A 23,527-nucleotide genomic window follows, 5' to 3' on the forward strand; every position below is an offset into this window, starting at 1 on the left:
AAACAGAGCTTTCTTTTGGTGGTATTTAATCACCCTTGGGTTTTTGTTTCTTGCGCTATAAAATAAAGACTAACAATTCTGTAAAAAAAAAAAAAATTTCTTTGTTTCTGTTATAAAAGTTATACTGCTACATATCTTTGGTAAAAATATATATACAAATTGATGTATATTATTTGGTCTTTGTGAAGGTTATAGAGTCCACAAACTATGGTGCCAATATCTAAAAAATTATCACACCTAAAGTACTGACGGCCTATCTAATTTCTTCAGATATGCCAGAAAAGTACAAATACCCCCCAAATGACCCCTTTTTGGAAATAAGACATTCCAAGGTATTTAGAAAGAGGCATGGTGAGTTTTTTGAAGTTGTCATTTTTTTCCCACAATTCTTTGCAAAATCAAGATCTTTTTTTTTTTCCACAAAATTGTCATATTAGCAGGTTATTTCTCACACACAGCATATGCATACCACAAATTACACCCCAAACCACATTCTGCTATTACTCCAGAGTATGGCAATACAACACGTGTGAGACTTTTACACAGCGTGGTCACATACAGAGGCCCAACATGCAGGGAGAACCATCAGGCGTTCTGGAGCACCCAGACCAATTCTGACATTTCTCTCCTACATATGAAAATCATCATTTGCTAGAAAATCACACATAACCCCAAAACATATATATATATATATATATATATATATATATATATATATATATATATATATAATATATTAATATATACATTTTTTTCATAGCAAAGACCCTAGAGAATACAATGGCGGTCGTTGCAACTTTTTATCGCGCAGCAATTTTCCAAACACATTTTTTTTGGGAAATAAAACTGTTTTGTGCTTTTAAAAAAAAAAACATTAACGTTAGCCCAATGTTTTTGCATAATGTGAAAGATGAAGTTACGCCAAGTAAATAGATACCTTACATGTCACCCTTCAAAATTCCACACGCTCGTGGAATGGCGCCAAACTTGTAAACATCCCTTGTAATAGGAACATGGCATGACAGGTCCTCTTTACAATAAGACCGCACATCTCGCCTCTAGGCTGGGAAGCCTGAAATAAAAAAATAAAAAAAACGATCCTGGCTTCGATCGTAGCGGTGATTCGGTAGAAGCACCGGAGGGAGACGGGAGGGGAGGGGAGTCCCATTTCGCCTCCCGTAAGAATGATCAAGAGGCGGAACAGCCGCTATGATCATTCTTATGGTGTAGAGAATCACTGGCTGAAAAAGCTGATATCTGAATGATGCCTGTAGCTGCAAAAGAGGAGGGAGGGGCTTGATGGGAGATCAGAGACGGAGCTGCTGCTGCTGCTGCTGAGCGTGTCCTATCCTTCCGGCGGCATGGAGATCTAGAGCCGCCTCAAGCTTCCATCCAGTCCACGCGTCCCCGCAGCATTTGGGCTGACTACACGCCGTACATGCCGTATATGTTGTAGGCATGTCGTAGGCGAGTCGTGTGCAAGTCGTGTGACAAGGTACTCTGTGTATCCTATCCTTCCTGCTTACAACCGCAGCTAGAGACTCTTGTGCATCTTATGCGTTTACTAGAACGTATCATACCTTAGCGGGTCTGTATCGGAGCCGGAGCTGGCCAGGCTGTGCAGTTGTGCATCGTATCCCCGTGGGATACGGGAGACGTGGAGGGCAGGGGAGCGGGCTGGTCCGGTCTGGGTACTGTTGGGTGCTTGGTGCTGGGTGCTGCCTCTGGGCTCCCTCACTCTCTGCTGACCACCCACCGCCGCCGCCGCCGCCGCTGCTGCTACCGCTGCTCGCCCACCCCCGGAAAATCGCACCATAGTGCAGTGTATAGCACGGGACACAAGGCCACAAGGCCAGTGTCTGATAGATGCCTGCCAGTGCGTGACACCCGTGACACCCAAGTCACACCCGTGACACTCAAGTCACTTGCCATTACAGTCAGTGCTGACCTGCACTGACTTATACTGACCCTTGTTGTTTGTGCCCGGGTGCTCGGGTGTCTGTGAGCGGAGGTGGCCGGCGGGCCTGCCCGGTGATCCGACGGTTGTCTGACGTGCATGTAATCGGTGTTAGCCTGGTGTACAGCAATTAAAGCATGAAAGCATGAAACATATATGTACCAGGGGGAAGCTAAGGAAGATAATGAAGCAGTAAGTCAACGGGTTGTTTATGATGTTACAATGATCAAGTGATTAAATGGTCAACGAGGCTGGAGATGATATGGTTGCATAGAGTCACTAGAAGCTGGAATATCTCTGAAATACCATAGAAATTATGGAATATTTTGGAAAGGAATGTTAACATCTCTGCTAATAGTTGTCAGCGGATTGCATAATTATTCACTACCATTTGTTCATTATATATCAAATTATATATCTAATATTATTACTGATATCATCGCTGACATTATCGCTAACATCTCATTATCATGGATCATTGATGCTATCACTTGCTATCACTTATACTGCATATTGCTATACGGATCTCCGAGGGGATTTTCGAGTTTACCCGCTGCTTTCCAGCCTGGAGGAGAGATGTGGGGTCTTATTGACCCTGCATCTCTCCATAAAGAGTACCTGTCACACACATTCCTATTACAAGGGATGTTTACATTCCTTGTAATAGGAATAAAAGTGATAATAAAAAAAATTAAATAAAAAGTGTAAAAAAAGAAATAAATATGTAAAAAAAAAAAAAGAAATAAAATTTTTTTTTTTTAATGCCCCTGTCCCCAGTAGCTCACGCGCAGAAGCGAATGCAAACGCAAGTCCCGCCGACATATGTAAACGCCGTTTAAACCACATATGTGAGGTATCGCCGCGTGCGTTAGAGTGCCAGCAACAATTCTAGCACTAGATCTCCTCTGTAAATCTAAACTGGTAACCTGTAAAAAATTCAAAGCGTTGCCTATGGAGATTTTTAAGTACCGAAGTTTGGCGCCATTCCATGAGTGAGCGCAATTTTAAAGCGTGACATGTTAGGTATCTATTTACTCGGTGAAACATCATCATTCATATTTTACAAAAAAATTGGGCTAACTTTACTGTTTTGTTATTTTTTTAATTCATGAAACAATTTTTTTCCAAAAAAGGCATGTGAAAAAAAAAAAAGACACAAGGGGGATGGGGAGCACCAGATATAAGAGGTTATTACGAAGCAGTAATTCCCACAAGAGTGATAGACTGGATTAGGGACACTAAGCAAAAAAGGTGAGTAAGCATGGAATACCAGATGAGTGACGTTTCATTAGGCAGTATTATCTGGATTCCAATATAGGGAGTTAGGTAAGCAATCACATAGCTTTACACGGCACGATATGCAAAATTTGGGACAAAGTTCACAAGAGGGAAAAATGGGATTTCAATTCACCATTTATGCCATTAAAAGACTCAAAATATTTTGCACCGGGGTTAGAGAAGATATCTGGGAAATGGATTAGGAAAAAAAATGCTCAGCTGAAGGATGTCAAGACGCGAGATAAATTAAGCACCTATGAGGAATTAAAGGACAGAGGGGAGGTAATAGAGATAAACGAATGGCGGTATGGCGGTATGGCCAGTTAAAACATTTTTTTGAGGCTCTCCCACAGCCGTGTAGATCTGCGGAAAACCTACGTCCCCTCGAGAGAATCAGTCAAGGAGAAGCAGGGAAAGGAGTTATCTCTAAGATCTATAAAAATGTAATAGAAGTAGAGCAATTGGACATTCCACCATATATTAAAAAGTGGGAGGAGGAATTGGGATCCTCTCTGAGCATTCTAGAATTAAAACAAATATGGAGAAGAGTGCATACCTCGTCAGCAAATAGTAAAATAATTGAATTAAATTATAAATGTCTGATGCGGTGGTATTTTACCCCAGACAAGGCTCACAAATATAAGAAAGAAGCCTCAGAATTGTGCTGGCGTGGATGCAGACAGATCGGAGATATGGCTCATATATGGTGGCAATGTCCAAAAATTAAATGGTATTGGAGAAGGATTAGACATTTAATCACCGAAATAACGGATACAGAGATCACCAGATGATCCCTGGGGATGCTTGCATCAGAGGATTAGATTACCTATGAAACAATATCAGAAAAGTCTATTACCCCATCTGCTAACAGCTGCTAAAAGCCTGATAGCCAGTCACTGGCAAGATAGGGAAAGTCCCTCCATTAAAGAATGGTGCAATAAAATAAATTCCACTCAAAATGTAGAATTCTTAAGGTTAAGTGACATAGACGGTTTAGAGGAATATGAAAATACCTGGTCTAAGTGGACAGAGTTCAAACATTCCATGACATTTGCGGAGTTAATGGGTGCATAGGACCTTGTAAGACTTTTTAGACTTTTAAGGTTGGATACAACATAAGAAAGTAATAAGATAGAAAATAAGAATGATCAGAAGAGATAGAAAGGCAACTGGAGGTCCAGGGGGAGGGGCGGGGGGGGGAGTGGTGGGGTAGAAGGGCTATAATAATTAAGGAAGAAAAGTTTAAAAATTTGTAAAAGCAAACAAAATATATACTTGTTCCTATTGGATACGGAGTAAAAAAAAAAAAAAGGAAACAACGGAGAAAGAAAAAAGGAAAAAAGAGGGGAAAAAAAAAATTCCACATATGATGCGAAACCAGGAAGGAGACATGGCGGGTAAATGAATGGCGAACCTTCTCTCCGTAAATGGTTAAGTCTGAAGTGGGAAAAAAAATTAATGATGCCTGTAGCTGCAGGCATCATTCAATTATCCCCGCATAAAGTCAAGGACGTCATATGACGGCCGGCGGGCGGGAAGTGGTTAAAACCAATTTTTATGGGTTTTGGGTTATGGGTTTATTAATATTTTCTGGGTATTGCAGAGTATTGGCAGGGGTATTGCACAGTATTGCAGGGATGGCTGAGCATGGATGGCTGGATCTGTGACTGCAATTGTCACAGATCCAGCCCACAGCGCTGCTGCCATCTGCTCTCTCCCTCTCACACTGTACCGATCGGTACAGAGAGGGGAGGGAGGATTACAAGTGATCGCTCCATCATTTGACGGAGCGATCACGTGGTAAGCGGCCGCTATCAGCGGCTATTTACCGTGATGCGCCGGGTCCGGACACTCCCGTGTGCGGGAGCGCGATTCTGGGAAGACGTCCATAGACGTCCTCCCAGAGTTAACGAACTGCCCTGTAGACGTCTTGTCTATGGGCGGGTCGTTTAGTGGTTAACAACTGCCTGCATCCTTAACAACCGATAAGTCACCAGTAAAATAATGCTTGTAATGTAATGTATGCTGAATTTAAAAAAAAAGAATTACCGGCAATGAAAAATTAAGAAAAAAAGTGTAGTGTAAAAAGACAGGAGGCAGCTTTTGAAAAGTCCTTTATTGAAAGAACAAAAATGTAAAAAAGTCCCCCCCCCCTAGTGTAAATCCATTGTCAATCTCGATGCCCCCGATTAGTGACGTCATGGATGATGGATCTGTAAAGGACTTGACAAAAACTGGCTCCTTTTAGTGTAAAAAAAAATATATATATATTTTTTTTGATGAATGAGTAGAACTATGTACCCCATACTTATTCACATAGGGGGGCTGGGATCTGGGGGCTCCCTCTGACCCAAAATCCCCCCTATGTTAAGGGTATGTGGCCTGGTATGGTTCAGGAGGTGCTGACTTTTAAAAAATGGACACTTACCTGTCCAGCGCGCCCGCAATGTCAGCAGCCGAGGCTGAGCAATCGCTCGGTCCTCGGGTGCTTCCTTGGTGAGGGAATCGGGCAGTGAAGCCTTGCGGCTTCACTGCCTGATTCCCTACTGCGCATGCGTGAGGATCACGGCGTGCCGTCACTGGTCCCCGCTCTTTCCTGGGAACAGTGTTTCCCAAAAGACGGGGGGGGGGGGGGGGTGACGCGACAAGGCTGGATTCCCCACGGGAGTCAGTCTCAGACAGATATCTGCACCCCCCTCCCCCTGAAAGGTGCCAAATGTGACACCGGAGAGGGGGAGGGATGCAAAAAGCGGAGGTTCACTTTTTGTGTGAACCTCCACTTTTAAGTACATTTCTCTCTATTTACTGCAAATGTGACATGTCATTCGGCTATAAATGTAAGGTTTCCTAATCATAAGTAGAAACTGTTGTGTTTTTTTTTTTTATATGGCTTGTACTCTACATTAAAGCGGAGTTCCACCCAAAAGTGGAACTTCCGCTTTAAGGCCTTCTCTCTGGCTCCTGTTTGTGAAACTGAGCTGATGACGCGGCGACGTGGGCGGCCTTAAAGTTCAAAGCTTCCACGCATGCGTCAAATCAGTACGACGCATGCGAGGGATGGCGGTCGGTCGGACGTGTCCGGTGAGTCTGTACAGACGACCAAACACGTCCGACGGACAGGTTTCCAGCGGACAGATTTCTTAGCATGCTAAGAAATTTTTATCCGCTGGAAACTGTCCGATCCGCCGGACAATTGTCCGCTCGGGCCTACACACGACCGGATCTGTCCCCTGAAACTGGTCGGTCGGACCAGTTTCAGCGGATAGATCCGGTCGTGTGTACGGGGCCTAAGAGCTGTGAAAATGTGGAATAGACTCCCTGCAGAGGTGGTTCTGGCAAGCTCAGTAAAGTGCTTTAAGAAAGGCATGGATACTTTCCTAAATGTACATAATATAACTGGGTACTAACATTTTTAGGTAAAGTTGATCTGGGGAACATCCGATTTGCCTCGCAGGGGATAAGGAAGGAATTTTTTCCCCTGCTGTAGCAAATTGGATCATGCTTTACTGGGGGTTTTTGCCTTCCTCTGGATCAACTGTGGGTATAGAATTGGGTATATGTGATTGTATGATATTATTATTATTTTATTTCTTATGGTTGAACTTGATGGACTTGTGTCTTTTTTCAACCTGACTAACTATTTAAATATATATATATATATATATATATATATATATATATATATATATATATATATACAGTTGTGTTCAAAATTATTCAACCCCCCCAATGCTGTAAAGGGTTTTAGGGAATTTAGTGTACATTTGTAATTGTATTCAGAATGAAATCCTACAAGGACTTCTTAAAGAACCATATGCAACTAAAATGACATCAATTGGTTTTGTAATACAGTAGTAAATGTTTATTTTGTGAATTCTTCATTTACACAATTATTAAACCCCTTAAAGACTACCACTCTGAAGAACAGAGGTTCATTGAAGTGTTTTCAATCAGGTATTGAAAACACCTGTGGATGTCAGGGAGCAGCAATAAAGCCTAATAAGCACCAATCAGGCAGCTTTAAAATGACTGTGATACTCAGCTCCTTCTAGACATTTACTGGTGTGGTTACAAACATGGTGAAGTCAAGAGAATGGTCCGGGAAGACAAGAGAAGAGGTGATTACTCTTCACAGGAAGGGCAATGGCTATAAGAAGATTGCAAAGATGTTAAACATACCAAGAGACACCATAGGAAGCATCATTCGCAAATTCAAGCCAAAGGGCACTGTTGAAAGCTACCTGGTCGTGGCAGAAAGAAGATGCTGACTTCGACTGCTGAGTGCTACCTGAAGCGTAGAGTGGAGAAAAGTCCCCTTGTGACTGCTGAGGAACTGACAAAATATTTGTTAGATGTGGGTACTGAAGTTTCTGCTCAGACAATACAGCGCACACTGCGTAATGAAGGCCTCCATGCCAGAACTCATAGGCGCACCCCCTTGCTGTCTCCAAAGAATAAGAAGAGTCAACTGCAGTATGCAAAAATCATGTGGACAAACCACAGAAGTTTTGGGATTGTGTTCTGTGGACTGATGAAACAAAATTAGAAGTGTTTGGGCCCATGGATCAACGCTATGTTTGGAGGAGGAAGAACAAGGCCTATGATGAAAATAACACCTTGCCTACTGTGAAGCATGGCGGGGGGTCAATCATGCTTTGGGTCTGTTTTGCTTCTGCAGGTTACAGGGAAGCTTCAGCGTGTGCAAGGTACCATGAATTCTCGTCAGTACCAGGAGATAGTGGATAACAATGTGATGCAGTCCGTCACAAACCTGAGGCTTGGGAGACGTTGGACCTTTCAACTGGACAATGATCCCAAGCATACCTCCAAGTCCACTAGAGCATGGTTGCAGATTAAAGGCTGTAACATTTTGGAGTGGCCATCGCAGTCACCAGACTTAAATCCGATTGAGAACCTCTGGTGGGACTTAAAGAAAGCAGTTGCAGTGCGAAAGCCTAAGAATGTGACTGAACTGGAGGCTTTTGCCCATGACGAATGGGCGAAGATACCCGTAGATCGCTGCAAGACACTTGTGTCAAGCTATGCTTCAAGTTTAAAAGCTGTTATAACTGTAAAAGGATGTTGTACTAAGTACTAAGATTGAATGTCAATTGGGGGTTGAATAAAACTGATAATGATGTGAGCACAGAAAAGACATTTGTGGTTATTTCATTATAAATGTTATGTTATATTTGTCTGACCTACACGTGCCTCTTTGATTTAATTGTAAGCAGGATGACAGGATGATCAAAATCAATGTCAAACTGGGCAAAACAATCAATTTCAGTGGGGGTTGAATAATTTTGAATACAACTGTATATATATATATATATATACATACACAGTGCTGTGAAAATGTATTTGCCCATTTCCTGATATTTTATTTTTTCGCATATTTGTCACAATTTTAATATTACACAAAGATAACCCGGGTAAATACAAAATGCAGTTTTTAAATTATGATTTAATTTATTAAGGGAAAAAGATGTCATTTTCTTTTGATCCTGGCCACCTAGGCAATTACATTATTAGATGATCCCCTGGACTCCTGGGATATCGGTGTCATCTATCCCAGGGGTCTTCGGGTAACCTAATTATCTAATCTCACGGTATTTCAAGACACAATGTACTGCCGGGCAATGACACTAAGTGAACCGGAGGTGCATGCTGGGTAGCCAGCTGCACTAGATCCCAGAACTCATTGACGCCGGCTTTAGACGCCCACAACCAAGATTTCTACTGCCAGCATTTCTACAGGGGCCAGAAAACAGAAGTAAGGACTACAATTAACCATTTTCAAAGTAAATATAGTGATTTTTAAGGCTTACAGGGATTTCTTTACGGTATTGAATTTTTGAGCAGGACTGTAGCTCATATTTTTAAATGGGTTCTCTTGGGCCTTAAATGGTTAACAAGGAGGCAAGGTAAGTGTCTACAGAAAAAATTGCATACAGTGTCAGTTTCTTATATTTTTGGATCTACTTTCTGAAAAATTATTCAGTGAAGATCTGATTATTTTTTATCATTTGTTTTTAAATTTTCCAGAATTGTGAGTTGCACTTTAAGACCTAGCTACCATCTCTGTAGCATGGCTGTTTCTGTTTTCTGTAATTCTAGGTAGTTCAGCTGCTTTAAAGCTGAAGACAGAGAATAGCAGACGTTTAATTAACATATCTGGAGTACACTTGCTACAAAGTGTAAAGAGTTAACAGCAATAGCAGGTAAACAGCTTACTTTACTGACCTTTGAATCTCTTATTTGCACAAGAAAGAAGTCATCTGTCAGGCTGGGGCAGAGAGGCAGATGGTATGTCATTACCTATAACCTGCCATACTAATTCTAGGAAGAATTATGAAAATCACAGACAATGTTGCTTTCTGTCTGTTTATAAAAATTAAGTTCTAAAATATTGTTTGTGAAAAAAAAAAAACATTGTTCTTGTGCTTAGTGGTATGATGTGTCAACTTTAGTATCAAAAATCTCCACTGATCTTTTTTTTAGCTCTAGGATATAAAAAAACCCAGAGATAAACTGTAGTTTCCCTAGTAATTAAAGGGTAACTCCACTTTGGTTGAGAAAAAAACATTCCCCTCTTGGTAATCAATGTACATTGCAAGGATTTTACCAAAAACTTTGTTGTAGATTCCTACCTTTCGTTATTTTGCAAAAAAAAAAAAAATCTGTTTGTGTCTGTGGAAAGTGAATCTGTATGGGAGTAGTTTTATAATTATCAGTCAGCTGCTGCGCCTGCAGGGCTCTAATGAGGAAATTGTTAAGGTCTGCATCCCTTTTAGACATGATTTCCATTTGCCAACTCTGGGGTAGATTCAGAGAGAAGATACGACGGCGTATCTCCAGATACGCCGTCGTATCTCTGAGTGTGCGGGGTCGTATCTATGCGCCTGATTCATAGAATCAGTTGCGCATAGATTTCCCTAAGATCCGACCGGCGTAAGTGTTTTACACCGGCGTATCTTAGGCTGCATATTTACGCTGGCGCTTATGGTGGCGCTTCTGTCGATTTACGCAAGGAATATGCAAATGAGCTAGATACGCCGATTCAGAAACGTACGTCCGGCTGGCGCATTTTTTTACGTCGTTTACATTAGGCTTTTTTCGGCGTATAGTTACCCCTGCTATATGAGGCATATCCTATGTTAAGTATTGCCGTCGTTCCCGCGTCGAGTTTTGAAAAATTTACGTTGTTTGCGTAAGTCGTTCGCGAATAGGGCTGGACGTTATTTACGCTCACGTTAAAAGCAATGACGTTTTGCGGCGGAATTTCGAGCATGCGCCGTTCGTAAAAAACAGCAAATACGCGGGGTCACAGTTAATATACATAAAACACGCCCACATCATCCACATTTGAATTAGGCGGGCTTACGCCGACACAGATACGTTACGCCGCCGTAACTAAGGGCGCAAGTTGTTTCTGAATACAGAACTTGCACCCCAAACTACGGCGGCGTAACATATCTGAAATACGTTACGCCGGGCGGAAAATAGACCATTCTATCTGAATCTAGCAACAATCTGTTTTGAGTCTTAGTGCAGACTTCTGGGAAAATTTGCTATTTTTTTCCCCCCACAAAATTGGACTTACCTTTTAACATAATAAAATCTGGAGTCATAGGTACATTAAAATAACTGCCCCCTTCAATAAGTAGAGCCTGCAGGGAGTTCTCTTTGCATTAGGGCAGCAAAAAGAACTCTGTGGTTGGAGGAGCTGAGTCAGTCACATATCAAATGACCAGGGTATCTAACACCTGTAGATGACATAAGTACCACCTTCAGCTTTAACCTCTTGCTGACATGTAACACATATATGTGTCAGAAAGAAACAAGAGTTTTAATGTCAGCGACCACACATATGCCTCCAAAGAAGCCTGAGGTTTTGTGTGCTGAGAGTGTGCTCCCAGCCAGTGCTCACCGACAGCCAGTAGGATGGGCTCCCGATTATGTAATCGTTGTGAGAGTCTATCACAGTTGTCACCTGATAGAGAAGCCACACTGCCTTTTAAGGCCACTTAAAGGGCCCCTGGGAGGCAGTGTTAAGAACTTCTTATAGCTTAGGACCAGGGTTTCGCACAACAATTTAATTGTTTCACTAACATTTTTAAATGAACCTAATTTAGTCTAAAATGTTTTCCAGGCAGGAACACTGCTGAGGTGGAGTAATATTTTGATGTTTGCAAGTACCTGCCTTCGATTTCTTTGTTGTGCCACTTTGAATTCTAGGCTCAGGGTATACATGGGGCCTCAATGTTCCAAGTCCAGTTAGCCCCAGTATGGGCTCCATTTATAAAGCAGTGGTATAACCTTACTGTAGCCATACTACTGCTTAAAAATAACAACAACAACAAACAGTTATAAAGACACGGCAGTGTGCTTTACAAATTTTCATTGCACTCTATTTAAGATGCAAGTGGAGCACCGTTAATGACAATGAGAAGACAGGTGTAGGAGACCTTGGCCACGTGACATTTCAAAGTTACTTGACTGACTAGCCTCCTTCAAACACAGTTCTCCCTGAAGCCTTATCCATGGAGAACTCCATACAGGCTCTATAAATAAAATGTAAAATTCAGGCTGTGGTGTGGAGCAATACTGCAGTATAAGGCCCCTTTCACACTATCAAACCGCTCAGGTCCGCCTGTCAGTTTTGACGGCGGACCTGAACAGCCGCTCCATGCAGTCCTATGGAGCGTCGGATGTCAGCGGAGACATGTCCGCTGACATCCGACCCTATCCGATCCCCCAAAATCGGACGGATGGCGATACGTCCCCATCCGTCCATGGTGGATCGGATCTGATCTGATAAAAACAAACATGCTGTCCGTTTTCATCAGATCTCCCCATAGGAGACAGCGGCGCTGGACAAGCCCCTCCCCGCTCAGTTAGCAGAGCGGGACTTGTCATCCGCTGGCTCAGCAGAGATCTGCAGAGAGATCTCCCACTGAGCTGGCGGACTCAGCTGAGATGGAGTCCGCCTAGTGTGAAAGGGGCCTTAAGCAGATAGGTTCCTGTTTATAGTAAAGAGTCGCTAACTGTCATTTAGCTTTCAAATTCCAGAAATGTTACTGGTCTTTGAAGTTATGACATTTGACAGCTAATGTTAGCATTAAATGGTTAGCACCAGGAGGTGATAAAGCTTAAAGAGGAATTCTTTAAAAAAAATTGTGAACAGGCAGGTTTTTAATGAAGAAGAGATATACTTTGTCTCTCCTGCATTAAAGTATTCTTACTTCCTAGTTAGCAATGTACAGGCACATGCTCAGTGTACAGTTTCAGCATCTGAAAATGAATGAACTCCCGCACATGCGCAGAAGTGATGTCATTCTGGCTGGCCAATCAAAATGACAGAAGGTCAGAACCCAGAAGATGACAGTGGCTGGTGGCAAGGGTTCTCATCAACACTGCTTCACAGAAGTTAAGGTAAGTATAGTTCTTCTTTAATCTTGACTTGGGCAGCAGTATAGCCTAGGCTCCACAGGGGAGAAGAGATGGACTGGAAAACAAGCCCAAGTGCCTGCATTTGAACTGGAATATTGGAAACAGATGCCCATTTCTTCTGGAACAACTATGCTTCCAACAGTAGCTGTTGAATAGTAAATAAACACTCTTCACTAGTGTAAAGCAAGGAGAAAGACATACAGTAAATATATCATGTTCGAATAGGGAGCTGAAAAGAACTAAGCTCTTGCAGTACAACATGTGGTCTGATCTTTCTGCTAAGGATCTCAAAATCTCAGGAGCTTAACCCAGCCTCACTTATGAGACTCAGAGGCTCTATTCTAAACAGTAAGCAATCACAAAGCAGCAACAAGTTGATATCATAACTAGTACCAGTCAAACTACTAAATAAAAGTGACTTTCTGACACTTTGATGTAGTATTATAAGCTATAACCCTAAAGATACAGGGGCAGATCCACAAAGCACTTACGCCGGCGTATCTCGAGATGCACGGCGTAAGTGTATATATACGCCAGTGTAACTATGCGCCGTATCCACAAAACGAGATATGCCTGAAAAATAGTTTTTTCCGACCGACGTAATTTTTCTGTGCCGGCGCATCGTGGGCGCAAATATACGCAGGATGCACCATTGTTTTGCTATTCAAATATGCAAATGAGGGAGATACGGCGATCCACGAACGTACGTGCGTCCAACGTGGGCTACGCGCGCCGCGCATAAGTCATACGTCCGGTCTAAAGTTACCCCTCATAAAAGCAGCTGTAACTTTGCACCAGACGTGTGCAGGTCAGCTGGAGAGCAGCTTCAGCAGCACCGTTAGGGACGAGCTGAGCCTCCACACTTGCAGGACAACAATCTGTATGCCAACATGCCAGGGGCATCCATGGTCATAGCTATACTACTGGCTTTACATGCGTGTAGAAGGAGGAGGGCACGGAGGAGGGCACAGGAGAGGATATACCGACCGCGCCTAAACGTCTTTGGCATGGGGGATTCGGAGGTGTATCGCATCTTCAGATTCAGCCCTGCTGCCATCCTGGAATTAGCCACAACCCTGAAAGATGACATCACCAGCCAGACACAACGCTCACATGCAGTGGAGCCACTGGTCAAGGTACTGGCAACACTCCATTTCCTTGCCAGTGGCTCGTTCCAGCGTACAAGTGGAGTCGTGGCTGAGATGGCACAATCCTCCATTAGCAGATGTGTGCACCAGGTTGTCCACGCAATCCTCAGACACATGGCCAACCACATTGTCAGACCCACCCAGGAGCATCTGCGGGTGAAGGCAATGCGGGATTTCTACATGATTGCAGGATTCCCATGCACCGTGGGGGCCATCGATTGCAACCATGTGGCACTACGGCCCCCCACCCCGTGACACAGAGCACATATACCGCAATCGGAAGCACTGGCATTCCATCAACGTACAGGTGATAGCCAATGCCTCATATGGCACGTCCGTGCCAAACACCCAGGGTCCAGCCACGACAGCTACATATACCATCAAAGCCCCTTCCCAACAGAATTTGAACAGAACGTGTATGGGGACAGCTGGCTGGTTGGTGAGTGACATGAGTGTCAGACATGACTGTCCGCCCCCATGATGCAGACATCACGAGGGGCACATGCACGACTAACATTCTCCTGTCTTTTCCCTTCCAGGTGACTCTGCATATGCACTTGGGCCCCATCTCATGACTCCATTCCGGAATCCTGAAACCCCAGGAGGGCAAAGATACAATGATGCACACACACGTACCCGTGCAGTGGTGGAATGCACCTTTGGCCTCCTGAAGTCCCGTTTCCAATGCCTGAATAAGTCCGGGGGTACCCTGTTGTATTCCCCAAACTTTGTGTGCCAGATCATCGGTGCATGTTGCATGCTACACAACTTCGCCGTGAGAAAGGGCCTGGAGATTGACCTACGTGATGACCTGACCCCCGAACCAGACATTCCCCCCCTGCCCGAGGCTACCCCGTCTTCTGAGGGAAGAGCAGTCAGGAGTTGCCTCACAGTAGGCATCTTTGCACGTTAAACACACACATTCTTCATGGCACAAGGAGAATGCATGCATGCACACCACTGTGGTCCCTAGCACACACACCCCACATCCACATCACATTGGATTAGCCCAAGTCCACCATTCGGGACTTGGGAGCAGCAACGCCCCGTCAAGGCTCCAATTATGTTGTTGTACATTCATACACAATTCACACAGGCCTGGGGATCACTTCTCCCTGGTCCTGTGGATCACTTCTCCCCGACGACCGAGGGTGACACCCCTTTTCCGGCAGGAATGTCACCCCCACATTTAAACACCAGTCACACTGTAGCCTGCACTACTAACCGTGTGCTTGGGCTACAAAAAAAAAAAAAAAATCATAACCTGAGTATATACAACAAAGAAACAGAAAAAAATCATAACCTGAGTCGATCCTAAAAAATCCCCAAAAAAATTTACGGCTCTGACATGCCCCACGCCTGCCGCGGCCACGTCCCCGGCCCCGCCTCCTCATGGGAGGCTCATGGGGGGGGAATCAGGAGGAGGAGCATCCCCTGGTCTCTCCACGCCTGGTGGCCTGCCCTCCAACGCCAGGGAGATGCGGGTGAGGACTGCATTGGTGTCCGCCTGCAGCCGCACCCCCGCCTGGATGGCTGCTGTGTTGTTCCTGACAGCCTCTGTCAGGGCGTGGAACTCCTCAGCCAGGCCTGCTGTGGTGGCCTGCAGATCAGCCAGGCAGGTGACCACAGCTGACGAATTGCAGCCCACATCCTGCACAGCTTCCTTCAGGGAGGCCATGCTTTGTGCCATGTGGTCCATACTCATGGCAACCTCACCCAGATGGCGGGTCTGGTGGGCCTGGTCCCTCCTGAGGTGTTCCAGGAGAACATCAGACACCCCCCTTGCCTTCCTAGACACCTTCCTGGGTCCTGAAGTGGCTTGGGGCCTTGGAGAAGGGGAGACCCTTGGGGGGGAAGCCCTGTTGGGGGAGGAGCGGGAGGGGCTACCCCTGATGGAGAGCTGACTGGTGCCAGCCACAGGGGAAGACTCCTCCAAATGGAGCCTCACCTCATTCCCACTGGTCACCTCCTCCTCCTCAACCACCTCCTGAGGAGAGGTGTGGCCACTCCCTTCCACAGAGGACTTCTGGCTTGCCAGGTGGTCTGCCTCAGACTGATGTCCGGGGGATGGTGTGGACTGGCCAGATGGCCTAGCACCCTCCTGCACATCTGTGGATGACACAAAAAATTCACATGTTGGAGGATCCACACACTTGTCACATGTTCCCTTCCACCCCCACACATGCTACACACCAGATAGGAGATAAAACACACTTACCTGTCCTCAAGGCATCCGCAATGGAGTCAAAGCCTTCCACTCCCTCCACTTGATGCCTGTGGAGGCACTGGTTGCTTCTCAGCAGTCAAGGTCAGGGTAGTTGCTGGTCCCCCTCCAGTGCCCCTGGCATGAGTGCTCATCCTGGCCAGCTTACCTTTGACCAGGCTCCGCAGGTCATTGATTTTTTTTTAAATGTCATTGGGGGTCCTGGCCTCACTCTCCAAAGCATTGACATCTGTGGCAATCTGTGCCAGGATCTCCTTCCTCCTGGCCTGGGTGGTATTGGCACTCTCTGCCCCATGAAGAAACCTATCATACTGGGCCATGGCCCTGATAATGACGCCTTCTCCTGTGAGGAAAAATTTTGCTTCCTCTTCTTCGGAGCTGCTGGAGCAGACATGGCTCAAAAACAATCAGCTGCAAAGAAAACAACAAAAGTACCTTGCTTCAGGGGGGGAAACAAGCTGATGTACTTTTGCACTGGACGGGCGCATGTCTGGGCGTATTTATGCCCTGGGCGTATCTCACTAATTACGCTGGGCCTCTTTCGTATCTCACCGATTACGCCGGGCCTAGTTCTGAGCATGCGCAGAGAGGCGCTGAACATAGTCAGCGTCACAGCGCATGCGCCGTCCGTTCGGCCCTTCATTTGCATGGGGTCATGGCTCATTTCAATGGAACACGCCCACTTCCTTCCTACTTTCAATTATGCCGGCTTACGCCTAGGAATTTACGTTGCACCGGTGCAACATCGGGCGCAAATACTCTGAGGATACGGTACTTGCCTCTCTAAGTTGAGACGGCGTAACGTAAATGAGATGCGATATGCCGGCCTATTTATGCGCCGATGTACGTGGATCTGCCCCACAGAGTTTTATGAAAGTAATGCTTGTTCATAGTGGGATTGTGAACTAAATGAATTGGATTAAGGGGAATTCAAAACAAAAGAAGTTTAACCGCTTAAGCCCGGGACCATTATGCAGGTTAAGAAACTGGCCCCTTTTTGCGATTCGGCACTGCGTCGCTTTAACTGACAATTGCGCGGTCGTGCGACATGGCGCCCAAACAAAATTGGCGTCCTTTTTTTCCCACAAATAGAGCTTTCTTTTGGTGGTATTTGATCACCTCTGCGGTTTAAATTGTTTGCGCAATTAACGAAAATAGAGCAACAATTTTAAAAAAAATTCAATATTTTTTACTTTTTGCAATAATAAATATCCCCAAAAAATATATAAAAACATATTTTTTTCCTCAGTTTAGGCCGATACGTATTCTTCTACATATTTTTAGTTAAAAAAATCGCAATAAGCGTTTATTGATTGGTTTGCAAAAAAGTTATAGCGTTTACAAAATAGGGGATAGTTTTATGGCATTTTTATTAATAATTTTTTTTTACTAGTAATGGCGGCAATCAGTGTTTTTTTCATTAAAGCGACATTATGGCGGACACATCGGACACTTCTGACACATTTTTGGGACCACTGTCATTTTCACAGCAAAAAGTGCTATAAAAATGCACTGATTAATGTGAAAACGACAATGGCAGTGAAGGGGTTAACCACTAGGGGGTGCTAAAGGGGTTAAGTGTGTCCTATTGTGTGTTTCTTACAGTAGGGGGGCGTGGCTGTACGTGTGATGTCACTGATCGTCATTCCCTAAGACAGGGAACAGACAATCAGTGACAAGTCACAGAGAAGAACGGGGAAGGTTTGTTTACACTCACCTCTCCCCGTTCTTCAGCTCCTGTGACCCGATCTCGGCGATCGTGTCCCGTGGGTGCGGTCACGGAGCTCAGGACTAGGTTGTGAGCGCGCCACCGGCGGCGCATGCACAACCCATGGCTGGGCTCTTAAAGGCGACGTACCTGTACGTGCTTGTGCCCAGCCGTACCCTTCTGCCAACGTAGATCGGCGTGAAGGGGTCCTTAAGTGGTTAAAGGTGTTGTAAAGGTTTGTTTTTTATTTTCTAAATAGTTTCCTTTAAGCTAGTGCATTGTTGGTTCCTTACCTTTTCCTTAGATTTTTTTCTTTGTCTGAATTTCTCACTTCCTGTAAGCTTGCCCCCATCATCCGAGCTGTTCTGGCTGGGGGTTAGTCATCCAGAACAGCTTACTGAGGAGGAACAGGAAGTGAGAAATTCGGACAAAGAAAACAAAGAATAAAACATTTAGAAGGGAAATCGAAGGAAAAGGTAAGTGAACCAACAACGCACTAGCTTAAAGGAACCTATTTAGAAAATAAAAAATAAAAAACGAACCTTTACAACAAAAAAAGTCTTCAACCTGGAAGTAAAATTTTAAACTTCCTGTAAGTAATATAAACATTGTAACTGAGATAATGAGTGCTAGCAAGGTTGACATAATTTGGTCAGTGCACACACGTATTCACAAATGGTGCAAAAGCTCCAGGATGAATATCACTCCCTGTAAAAGATCTGTAGTGGTATATTTACGTACTGTACAATGCGATATTCCTGGTGTCCTCCCTATACTGTACAGTGATATTCTCTTGCTTATAGTATGTTACACATACTGGATAATTACTGCTCGGGACGGACACCCCCGGGAATGCCCCGCACTCACCCGTGTCCACATTGCCCCCAGAGAGAGACTGCTTCACATTGCCCCCAGAGAGAGACTGCTTCACAGAATTTTAGAGACTAGATTTCATGGATAGATAACTACAACCTCCCAGCACTGCGTACAGAAAGGTCCAGGAACCCAGCCACAGCGAGAGACAGTCATGCCAAATTATTCTTGCAATTAAGTTTAACACCCTCTTGAGGGAACCTTGACTTCACTGATGTTGAAATGCTTAGCCTGATTGACTGATTGCCCCTTACTGTTGGAAGCCTATGACTAGCGGGAGGGTTGATGTGCATAACTGTCCTACTGCGTTGGTAATTTTAAAGAATTGACAAATGAGGAAGGTACAATGATGGTGAACACCAAGCTGGGAAAACCAGCAGGATAGAGGAAATAGTCATTGGGAAGGCAAAAAATCCTGAACATCTAAACTTCCAGGGAACATTATTTATACATGTTTTGACTGAATACATGCAAAACAGAGACCTCTCTTGTGGTATATGTTCCCATTCACTGCCCAGATGATGCCTCCATACTCTCATAGCTTCCTTATAAACTAGGTACATTCTGGAAGCATTGGCCACTCCAGTCATGATCACCATTGACCTGACACATGAGAAGAGGACATCTCCTGCAGCAGCCTCAATCAACTCTGGAATTTAGTTTTATACAACCTGGCTCATCCTCCTGAAGTATCTGATTTATCTTGTTATTTTGTTTGTCACGAAAAGTGTCCTTAACCCATATCGTTGAAAACAATCAATACTCATACTCCCTCAATCACTATGGGATTTGTTTATTGTATTCTGCAAAACGCCTTGTTGATCCTGTTCTCTGTCTCCCCCTCCTGTCCATGTACCCACTGCAGTTGGAGATTTTGCAAAAAGTGTTGGCAGCTAGTGACCATGTTCAGTTTTCAGTGTATTTCTACTCTGAGCATTTCCTCCCTATCACATCTGAGCAGCCCATTTGACTATAGAGTCACACATATTAGGCGTATAGACAATAGTAAATGACAGCCCACTCTCTCCCACCTCCTCCTCCTCCATGCCCACTAAGCAGCTAAACACAATGGAAGTGGGATATTACATCCTAATTGATGGAGGCTTTAACTCCCTGTTATTCTAAGGCCCCATACACACGATAGAATTTATCCGCGAATACGGTCCAGCGGACCGTTTCCGCGGATAAATCCTCTCGAGGATTTCGGCAGATTTTCATGCGATGGAGTGTACACACCATCGCATTGAAATCCGCGCCAAAATCCTCTGGCGATGACGTGCGCGACGCTGTCATATAAGGAATTCCACGCATGCGTCGAATCATTACGACGCATGCGGGGGATCCCTTCGGACAGATGGATACGGTGAGTCTGTACAGACCAGCGGATCCATCCGTTGGGATGGACTCCAGCAGATGGATATGTTCTGCATGTCAGCAAATATTCGATCTGCTGGAATCCATCCCAGGGGAGATATATCCGCGGAAACAGATCCGCTGGCGTGTACACACCATAGGATCTATCCGCTGAAACCCATTTGCTGGGATTTATCTGCGGATGGATTCTATCGTGTGTACGGGGCCTAAGACAGTGGTCGCCAAACTTCCGCCCGGGGGCCAGATGTGGCCCTTTGCATGCTTTTATCTGGCCCTTGAGGCACAATTCCTCCCACTGATATGAGACACTATTCTCAACAATGGGGTACCATTTCTCCCACTGATATCAATAATGGGGCACTATTCCTCATAATGATACCAATGATGGAGCACTATAATTCTACCAATACCAAATTTGGCAATGTTTACTCCAACTGATACCGCCAGAAAAATGTCCACTCCCGCTGGCCACAGTCTCGGCCCCCTAAAGTCTGAAGGGCAGAAAACTGGCCCCTTGTTTTAAAAGTTTGGACACCCCTGTTTAAAGACACTGGCTTGAGGGGTGCGACACTGCCTGTGACTGGCAGAAATTTGCCCAAACCATGTTGTTGCTAAAAAAATTATAATAATGATTGGACTTCAAATATGTATTTGTATGACAACTTATAACAGTTTATTTATTCCGTAATTATTTATTTTTACTGTATTCCAAAGGCTGTTTTTTTAAGAGGACTAGAAGCTCCTCCTGCCACTTCCAGACAGGCTGGAAAGCAGCTGGTCTAAAGTCTAAAAAAAGAAAACGAATGCAGCCACCAAACCTAATGATTGGTAAGCTGCAATATATTAAATTTTTGATTTTGGGTTTAATACCACTTTAAGGTAGACTGGTTCATCCTTTGTAAAAACGACCACTCTACAAAACCCGCTACATTAGGCAGTGTTTATGAGTGTTTAATTTCATGTCCATAAGACCCCTTTCACACTGGAGGCGTTTTTCAGGTGCCAAAGCGCCTGAAAAAAGCCCTCCCCTGCAGCCCCAGTGTGGAAGCCAGAGTGCTTTTACACTGGAGCGGTGCGCTTGCAGGATGTTAGAAATATACACCGCTCCTCCTCTGCTTTTGCCCATTGAAATGAATGGGCACTGCTGCAAAGCGCTTCCGCAGCGATGCTTTTTGGACGCATTTAACCCTTTATTAGGCCGCTAGTGGGGGTTAAAAGCACCTTACTAACGGCCGAAAAGCGCCGCTAAAACTAGTGGCGCTTTACCGCTAATGCGGCCGCGCTGTGAGTGTGAAAGGGGTCTTACTGAAAAAGTGTTGTCATAGCCAGAAGGCAGGTATGTGTTAAAAATAATCCACCTCAAGTATTAAAGGCTAAATTCACTTTTGAGGGGGGAAAAAATGCGCATATTTTTGAAAAAAAAATATTTTTGCATTTATTATATTTTCGTACAGGCTCAAGCACACTCTCCCTCTAGCTTTCTGTCTACTTCTGCAAAGGCTGGAAGAAGAGTGCATGGACTACAAGCACTATGATCAGTGCACCTGTAGTCCATTTAGAACTGCAAGCTGTCTGCAGCGGTGGCAAACGAGACTTGTAGTTTATTCATTAAGGCTAGGTTTCCACTATTGTGACCTCAAAGTCATGCGATTTACAGTGTGACTCTGCAATGCGATTTTTGATGCGATGTCGTGCGACCGGTAAGAACAAACCACGCCGAAGTCGGAACAAAGTAGTGCGAAAACCTTTTTTGGAGTCACTGTGACTTGAGTGGCACCAATTAGAACGGGGACCATTGAAATACATGGGTTTTGACTTGTCATGTGTCAAGTCGCACAACATCTCGCAGTAGTGGAAACAGAGCCTTAGGGTCATTTCACAAGGCTTGTCTATTTGACAGACTCCGTTTTCTCAGCGAGGATCGATCCGAGCAGGCGGATGACAGGTCCGTCTCCACTCACTGTGCACTCCTCTATGGGGGATCAGATAAAAACTGACCGCATGTCTGTTTTCATCTGATCCCATCCATTCCGATTCGCCAGACAGATGGAAAATAGGACCACCATCCGTCTGGATTTGATGCACAGGATCGGAAAGCAGTGTGTGTCAGTGGACACATCACTGCTGACATCTGCTGCTCCATAGAGGTGAATAGAGCATCCGATCAGGTTCGCCTGAAAAAACAACAGGCAGACCTGATCGGAAAGCCCTAAGGCCCCTTTGCAACCTGAAAGTCGTGGGATTTTGCCGTGATTTTACCACAATTTTGATGCAACTTTAAACAATACCTGTGTAAACATGAGATTTATGGACCTAAAATCGCATCAAAGTCAGACCAAAGTAGTGCAGGGACTACCTTGAAGTCGCACAAATATGAATGGTACTCATTGGAAACGACATGTGATGCGACTTTGCAATCCCAAATCGCAGGACAAGTCGTACAAGTGTGAAAGGGGCCTAAGGCTCCATTCACACTTGTACTACTCCAACGTTGTGCCAACTTTGGTGCAACTTTGACACAACTTAGGATGGGTACAACTTGGATATGACTTTGGCTTTGACCAGTGATAATGGACAACTGTCACACACAGGTTGCATGGTATAACATTCAGGTATGACTTTCATGCAACTTCTGATGGTTAACATTGCAGTCTATGGCACTCGAGTTGCATGAAAGTCAGACCAAAATAGTGCATGAACTACTATGAAGTTGCTGCAACTTTAAGTCGCCCATATATGAATAGGTATTATTGGAAAACGTGGGGAATGACTTGTCATGAAACTTCAATTGACAAGTCGCACACGTGTGAATGGAGCCTTACAGAGCTCTGTAAATGAATGATGCGGCTATGTGGGCAGAACCTCACACAGTCGCACTGATTTTAAATGTGACATCGTTTGAGAGGGAGAACCCCTGCCCACTATCAAGTGAGGGGGGCTGCTGGAACATGTTACATGCTAAACCCTAAATACCAGTGTCACATGTGCCAAAGGTGAACTTAGCCTTTAAAAAATGCTAGTAGGTAGATCCAGTAAGAGTTAGGCCGGCTTATCAGTAGATAAGCCGACCTAACTCAGAATCTACGCCGACTTATGTTTAAGTGTATTCTCAATCAGAGATACGCTTAAACATATTTAAGATAGGACGGCTTGCGCCGTCCTATCTTAGGTTGCAATATTTCGGATTGCCGCTAGGTGGCGCTTCCATTGCGGTCGGCGTAGAATATGCAAATTAGTAGATACGCCGATTCACAAACGTACGCCCGGCCGACGCAGTACTTTTACGCCGTTTACGTAAGAGATAGGCCACGTAAAGTTAGAGCTAGGCCCTAGTTGGAATAGTAATGTCAAGTATGGCCGCCATTCCCGCGTCGAAATTCAAATTTTTTACGTTGTTTGCGTAAGTCGTCCGTGAATAGGGATTTACGTAGTTTACGTCCACGTCAAAATCAATAGGCCCGTGCGGCGTACTTAGCCGCAATGCACACTGGGAAATGTAGGCGCCCGGCGCA

At 44.6% G+C, this 23,527-nt stretch overlaps 1 protein-coding gene across 3 annotated transcripts in view; it reads right to left on the minus strand.

The window, feature by feature from the left end:
• Positions 1–23,527, minus strand: part of AMPD2 (adenosine monophosphate deaminase 2) — a 368,990-nt gene that overhangs the window by 233,864 nt on the left and 111,599 nt on the right. The window lies entirely within an intron of this gene.

The sequence above is a fragment of the Rana temporaria genome, chromosome 2 (genome assembly GCF_905171775.1).
Source record: "Rana temporaria chromosome 2, aRanTem1.1, whole genome shotgun sequence".
NCBI lineage: Eukaryota > Metazoa > Chordata > Amphibia > Anura > Ranidae > Rana > Rana temporaria.